At 34.7% G+C, this 8,144-nt stretch overlaps 2 long non-coding RNA genes across 2 annotated transcripts; both read right to left on the bottom strand.

The window, feature by feature from the left end:
• Positions 1-985: 985 nt before the first annotated feature.
• LOC128171490 (uncharacterized) lies at positions 986-7,916 on the bottom strand. The gene is made up of 2 exons (XR_008242098.1): positions 7,815-7,916; positions 986-1,124 (listed from the first exon to the last, which is right to left on the bottom strand). It is a non-coding gene; the product is annotated as an uncharacterized LOC128171490 (long non-coding RNA).
• LOC128171489 (uncharacterized) lies at positions 1,191-3,941 on the bottom strand. The gene is made up of 2 exons (XR_008242097.1): positions 2,388-3,941; positions 1,191-2,247 (listed from the first exon to the last, which is right to left on the bottom strand). It is a non-coding gene; the product is annotated as an uncharacterized LOC128171489 (long non-coding RNA).
• Positions 7,917-8,144: the final 228 nt, after the last annotated feature.

Raw genomic sequence — 8,144 nt, 5'->3', positions numbered from 1 at the left:
TCCCCCCACCCCCACCCATTAGGATTTTCAGGATTTTGTGAATAGGTTTTTTTTTTTTGCTTGTCAACATTTCTGAGGGTTAGTCTATCCGCTCCCCCCCCCCCCCAACCACACTTTTAATTTGCTTCCGACGCCACTGAAATTTTATTCAAAATTAAATTACCTAATTATTTATAAATAATGAAAAATCAGCTTAACGTACAAGCACGTAGTATCGTTTTTGGAAGGGGGCCAGACTCATCCAAAAAATCTTGACCAAAAAAAAGAGGGTTATTTTAAATACCCAAAATCCCAAAAATCCTAATCCGGGGAGGGGGGTATACCGTTCACTTCACTTCAATTTCACTGTTCATTTCCTTATTTTCAATTCATTTTTTACATGGTCCCATAAATTTGAAAAAATCTTTGCTGCGCAAAAACGTGGTGGGACCAGCCCCCACCCCCCGCCCCCTCCCCCGATGCTACGTGCCTCACGTATACTGTAAGTAAGGAAGAACTGTATAAGTAAGGAAAAACTGACATTGTCCTTGCGAAATTCTGCACTTTTTATACTGACTGGTTCTTTTTCCATAAATGATGAAAAATCAGCTTAACGTAAAGGCACGTAGTATCGTTTTTGGAAGGGGGCTAGACCTATCCAAAAAAACTTGACAAAAAAAGGAGGGTTATTTTAAAAATCCAAAATCCCGAAAATCCTAATCCGGGGGTGGGGGGGGGGGGGAGGGGTATACCGTTCACTTCACTTCAATTTCACTGTTCATTTCCTCATTTTTAATTCATTTTTTTTACGTGGTCCCATAAAAGCGTGTTTGTGGGGGTGGGGGGGGGGACTCCATGTTATTTCAATTTTTTGTATGCAAATTCAAAAAAAAATCTTTGCAACGCAAAAACGTAGTGGGGCCAGCCCCCCTGCCCCCTCCCCCGATGCTACGTGCCTGACGTATAATATAAGTAAGGAAAACTGTTAAAGTAAGAAAAAACTAACATTCAGATTGTACTTGCAAAATTCTGCACTTTTTATACTGACTGGTTCTTTTTCATCTTCCTGGTGATGAGACAATAATGATGAATTTTAGCAAATTTTTCTTCGATGTTATCCATGGCTAAACCAAGTTCACTGTCCCCTGTAAACAAATAAAAATTAAAAATTTAGAAATCAAGCACAGAAACACCGTTATTAGTAATAATGGTTCATACGACTTGTATATTATTTAAACATGCGTTCACATATTTTTCTTAATTTTTTAATTATTTTTTTCTTTCACTTTGATATTCATTGTCATTTTTGTTTGTTTGATATGTCATCTAATCAAGCGTATCACCATCCTATCGTATCTCAATGAGAAGCTAAAATCCATCACAACACCCCTCCCCCGCCGCGAATCTCAGAAAACCAATTTAACATGTTTAATGAATTAAAGAAATTGTGATTTTAACTTAAAAATGTTATCCGTTCCGTCCCGTTTTCCGTTCCGCATTTTAGCAACACCCTGCAGGCCACGTTAGCGGGTATTAGTTTTACCCAGTTAACTTGCACGTGCTAGTGATGTACTTTCCGGTGTTTTCCATATGCAGAAAAGGATTAAATAACACGGATAAACGTTTCTTTTGTGATGATAAGCAAAAAGGATCCATATTGTGCTCTAATTGGATTATCATTGTGATGTTGACCTATATAGGTAAGCATTTAAAGAATCCGGGATCGCAGCTATTCTGTTTCGCGCGGAGATGACTCGCACCTCAATATGTTTCGCACCTCCATTGGAGCGAAACATCTCACTGTATTAAGATATTTTTCTCGTGTTATTATTGCTCCGTAATTAATTATAACCTTTAAAAGAATTGAAATAAGTTATAAAACCCTGGTTTGCATTCATATATGCACATAATCTGCATACATGCCAACTTTTGAAAATCTCCATGGGGGATTTTACGCGTGACGACATTTTGCTAGAAGGAAATTTCGCGGCATTTTGTCGTGTAATTGCTTTGTATGAACAATTGAACTCTTAGAAATTCATCTGTTTCTTTATCTATTTAACATTAGCCTAATGTGTTTATCAAACAATCTCCTCTTTCAAATGAAATCATAAATAAAGTACATAACTTTATTTTCATATATTAAATCAATCTTTATTAAATCAATCTTTAAAATCTCAACAAACAATAAATAGTATGGTATAGCCGTTCAAAAAGCACTAAGCTCTGCAACGCAGTTGGCAAACAGGACCTCTGCTCTTGTGACATCTACAATTAATTAAATTAAATATTAAAAAGCATGTATGGGTCAAGTTGCTGTAAAAAGTGAAAGAAAGTATTTATAATTGTTTCCTGACTTAAAATTCTTTATAGATATTATATATTAGCTTATTAAAAAATTTAGTTACCTTCATCTTGCTCCAATTTTGATTTCACAAAGAAGTTGGTAGCAGCAGGTGGCTTGATGGATTCGTGATCTTTGTAACATCATTCATTCCACCATGGTCTACCCTAAAATCCCTCAAAATAAAAATAAAAAATTGTTACTCATGAAGTTTAACATATCTATTCTTCTTGTAGCTGTCAATCTCGCCTAGTGTCATGTGTACACAATAGTCAATAAATATATTCAGTTGTACTATATATAAGTTAAACATACCTATTACACGGCAATATACATGGTTGTCATCCAATTACGATCCCGATAGTCATCCCGAAAATCGGGAATCTGCCTCCCGATATTGGGATAAAAGTTTCGTTTTCTTTGGTGGTGTAACCCCATTCTTGTCGAAGTTTGTGTAAAAACTTTAAAGTGTGGCATTTTGCTGTTCATCCCGATATTTCCCGATTAATTACTATCAAAACATGCTCCTCATTAGGTTTGCAAACACCCAGACAGCGTACAGGTAATTACATCAATTCACACATCCCGATTATACACACACGCGATACAGGTAAACAGCAATGGCGGTCATAATCCCGCTTTTTGATTGGTTAGCGTAGACAAGCAGCGCGGGATTTGAAATTTAAGATGGAAATCTGGACTTATTGTCGTAAAACGGGTTGGATTTTTTGAGAATCGGGATTTCGGGGTATTTTGACAATCCCGATCGGGATATCGGGATTTATAATTTTGACGACGTGAAATCGGGAGAATCCCACAAAAATCGGGATAGTTGGCATGTATGAATCTGTTTTGCCGGTACTACCGTTGTGGCGAGCACATCTAACAAGAATTACACATACCTTGCATCATTGTCATGTTATTTTAACACCAAACCAAATGCATGAACAATAAGATTTATTTAATTAAATTTATCAATATTTCTTATGCGTTACGTACACCAAAGACTGTTTTCTTTTCATGTGGTTGTAAATATCATATTTATAGATTTTCATTTGATGTACTGTTGTTTTATCAAACAAACATCATGATATGCCCGATTCAAAATATGATAAATTCAATCTTGTTGTAAGTACTTTGTTTTGAAATAAGTGTTACTTGAAAAAATCCACTTTTTTTAGAATGACCCACATAACGGTTGTAATTGGCTCAAATAGTTGCACTAATGCCTCCAAAATACACAGAAGTACAAGGATTGATTTATTTGTCACTTAACTCACAGAATTACAAAACATTTAAGGCGAGAGAAATTTAATTTTTAGTTTTATGGATTTTGTTGTAAAAAATTTGGGTCAGAGGAGGGAAAAAAAAAAACAGTGGGCAAACTTTTATTAATCAAAATTACATATTACTTGCTTGAACTTATACCGAGCGCAGCTAAGCGAGGATTAATGGTAACACGTATATATATGAAAATCAGTGAAAAATGAAAGTTGAATCAGGGTTACTAAGACCAAAAAAAAATTCTTCCAGCCCTGGGCGCCGCCATATTGGCAGCCATTTTGTTTTGAAAAAGTTAGTTCGATCATTGAGTGACCAGTACTTATCGATGTTTATTGTCCCTAAACTCAATTAAAATTTTCCAGTGTTTCAATAAAAGGTAATTTGAATTAGAAAAAATAAAAGAGGACACCAGATAAGTTTCAGTAGTGCTTCAATCAAGAAATACAACTAGTTCTATGTATGTCTTATCAAATTATCAGATGGAAAATAAAAACATTAATATCAAATCCCGGGAGTCCGATGCCTGGGGCCTGGTAAAAATGAAAGAGGGCATGTGAAACTTACACACTCGCAAGCCCGATGGGCATGTAAACTTTCAATCTCCAATAGATACTTTATTTACGTTCGTCGCCATTTTTTATAACATCGATTCGTTCAATAAATTAACTAATATGAATAAATCTTCGTACAACTTAACCCACTTAATTCGAATCATACAAACGTTTGCAATACTCAACTGTGTTCGTAGATATGAAAGCGTCTTTTTAACGTCGATGGCAACAAATTGAGATCTCGCCATGATTCCTGGGCTGAAATACCTGACTTAAATCTTTCTGTTGTTATAGGTTGAAATGGAAGGAGAGACTGTCACTGACCACTGGCGTCGGAAGCAAATTGAAAGTAGGGGGGGGGCTAGACTGATCCTCAGAAATATTGAGAGAAAAAAACCTAATTCTAAAAATCCTAATCGGTGGGGGGGGGTTAACCTATACTTCCAAAACAACTCCAACTTCTCAATCTTTCAAACGTACATTATGGAACAATTATGCTTCTTGCGAAAAAAGTGGGGGGGGGGGGGGGGGGGGGGCCTGAACCCTCTGTTCTGCTATGAGCCTAATGGTTAGGTCTAACTTTGCAAAAAAATCGAAAAAATTGGGTCGGCAGATCCGTAAAACTTAAAATTAAATTTCTCTCACCTAATGTATAAAATTTGTGAATGTATCAGATCAATTAAGTTTAACAAATGTGATAAGGCCTAACAAAAAAATAGGTTTGTTATGCTTTCCCGACCGACCCTAACTTAAACCCGCCGACTCCAAAAAAATTTCTGAGTTTTTTCCGTAAATTTCCGTTTTTATCTGTTTTTTGTTAAAATTTCGTTTTTATCTGATTTAAAATTTATTGTGTCCTCTGAATTTAAGTCGTTAAAATGCTTATTTAGATGTCATCAGTGTTGCTTAGATGTTTGTTATTTACAAATGGCAGCACATGTCGTGCCAGTTGAGCTCGAGAAATGTTCCCACCAGCCGGGGAAAAGGTTCATCAGATTATTTAAACAATGACAACAAATACTTGGTTTTTTTAAAAAATCTAACCCAGGTTAATAGATAAATGGTTTAATATATGCACAATTGAACAAATGGAGAGGGAAAAAAAGAAAAAAAAAAAAAAAAGCCGACCTACCGACCCTAATTTTTTTCAGCCTGAAAGCGGAAACAAACCTATATTTTTGTTAGGCCTAAGTTTTTACAAATTTAAGAAGTAGTTTTATTTTTATTGACGTACATGCTTCTAATCCAATTTAAATTAAAATTTTGTCCTAGGTTGGTCCCTAATTATAATATTTAATTCATTTGAAGATAAGTTTATTTAAAAAACCTATAGATATATGTATTATAGATTAAAAAAAGGTATTTTCTTTCATGCAGGTATCTTTCACTCATTGTTGGAATTTGAAAGTTTACATAATCGATTTTATAATCGATTGTGAGCTGCCGATTCATTTCCATTATCGATAGTAAAATTGGTCGGATTATACAACACTGTTCTATACCCAATTATCAAATGTGTGCAAAACGGGAACACACCTCCTTAATGACTCAGCTGATATTGTGCCATATCCATGGCCCCTCGGTAGATTAATCAAAAATGAACTAACTTGAATATATTGTGCCATGTGCAGGCACTTCAAAGTGCTTTAAAAAAAAAAAAAATTCAAGGATTTTTATTTCATAAATATCTTGAAATATTAACTTAACATTACATGTATATCTTTTTATATCAATCATTGTTAAGTATGTATTCGGTGTGAAACATCGTGCTGCAAACCATCTCGGCACAAAACAGAATAGGTGCGAAGCATCTCAGGGCTAAACATGTTTAAGTGCAAAACATCCCGTACCCCATTTAAATACATGTACTAACACAACTTATGAGCCATCGGTATAGGTATTACTTTCACTTTCTAAATAAGTGATATCCCTTTGCCAGCATACTGAATCATCTTTTAACATTGGCTTATTGTATTTGGTGCGTCGACGAGCTCGCGCAACAGATTTTGTTTGTAAACTAAATTATTGATTATACAATTTTTTTTTATCAACGGGCACGATGTTTCACTCTGCCAGAATGAGTCGTGAACAATGATATTAGTGATATTAGTTGATGCACAAAGTGATAAATAATCCTGATATCAATGAATTTGATTTAAGTGAGGCACTTTATGTCTTTTTCAATAGAAAGCTATTAGAAACATTGAGTCTGTGAGAATGTAGAGATGATAAATGAATGATAGAAAAATCGAAAACTTTTGACACTGTGAATTTGGTTTGTTTGATTAAACCCCTAAAGAAAGAATATGCGATATAAGAAAGCTCTATTGCCTACCATTGAAGTGAATCAAAATTATTTGACAAGGTAATTACTATCAGACTCGATATTTCTTGACATGAATGTAAGCAATAATGTTTTAAAATATAGAAAAATTGATGTCATATGAGTTTAACTTCGGGAAAATTTTACTTGGAGTAAAAAAGATGCGCATATGAGATGGACGCATGGGCGCTGATGCGCTGAATACAATTACCAGTAGTCTTAATATTTAAATCATAAAAGCTAATCATCATTACCTATTCTATCACATTTGTACAGTTTTGTATCAGTTAATTGCAAAAGTTATTTTTTGATTTGTCAGACTTACACTATTAAGTAGAAAGTTATCATGTACATGTATATATGAGTTATAATAGGAAAGAAGGGGTCTTTTTTTCTTAATGTATAATGATGCATCAAATATAATGTATGCCATATCCCTATGGGATTGTTCTGACCCCATGAAACAGAAAAATACCAAATATTTTGAAAACTGTTGAGATCCCCACCACTAAACCATATACCGGTATATTAATTCTTGTTTTTAATGTCATTATGATGCATCAAATGGTGTAAAGTACATGACCCCCATGTGCAGGGTTGTCTCTAAGACCCCGGAGGCGGGGAATTCCCCCGTCTAAAGTGACGTAATTACCCGGCTATTATTGCATTTCAAACACAATCTAGTTAATATAAGCTAGACCTTCAGATCCCCTTCTACTTTCTTATTTCTCCCTTCTACTTCAATTTTTAGAGACAACCCTGCATCATGTGTTGTCTTTAAACCACCCCCACCACTCCTACCCCCTCTGAAATAGAAAATAATGATATATTTTGATAACTTTTGAGATCCCCATCCCTAAACCATGTTTATTCTTGCTCTTTGTGTTATTGCTTATCAAATGGTATAGCTAGGTAAGCCTAGGTTATACCTTTTTGGAGACACCCTGACTTTTAGAAATGGAAATAATAAAGTAATTTATCTTATTCTGACATATGTAATGTTTGACTCATGTGGGTAATTCCTAGCCTAATGATGAACCTGCTATTACAATTGCTCTGAATACATATAACATTTTTTTTATCTTAAAAATTAAAAAGCAAAAAAATCTTAATGTGCATCTAGAGAAAAATACCAATCACGAAATGATTTATAATTTGCTACTGTACACATGTAAGAATGAAAGAAGACTAAATCTTTTGAACCAGGTTTGATTGCGGGGGTTGATGTGGAGGATAAACATTAAATTTTAATCAATTGTTGTTATTAATTTTAACGTGAATATTAGTTATTGATCCCCATGTAGAAAATAAGACTATTAAACAAATACCTTACCTTCTGATTTCTTCAGCAATGATATCTACTGTAAATGCCTTCAGCAATGAGTTCTAATTCTTAGTGACTGGGTATTTAAATCGAAGGGAGAAGTGTTCACTGTAATAATAGCCAATGGATTTACTGAGTTAGCCATGCATGGATAAGTTGTAATTGTATAGGATGGTATGCAGGTGTACTGGTGAACATTATTTAAGCTTTGATTACCTCCCCCCCCCCCCCCCCCCCCCCCCCCCCCCTTTCCAACACACACACACTGCTTGACCGTATTTAATTTGTATAAAAAGTCACTAAATTTTACATGTATAAAATTTTTTATTTAACATTATA

Source organism: Crassostrea angulata, chromosome 2 (assembly GCF_025612915.1).
Source record: "Crassostrea angulata isolate pt1a10 chromosome 2, ASM2561291v2, whole genome shotgun sequence".
NCBI classification, from domain to species: Eukaryota; Metazoa; Mollusca; class Bivalvia; order Ostreida; family Ostreidae; genus Magallana; species Magallana angulata.
The sequence above is the reverse complement of the archived record's forward strand: the minus strand, read 5'-3'. Positions and strand labels throughout refer to the sequence as shown.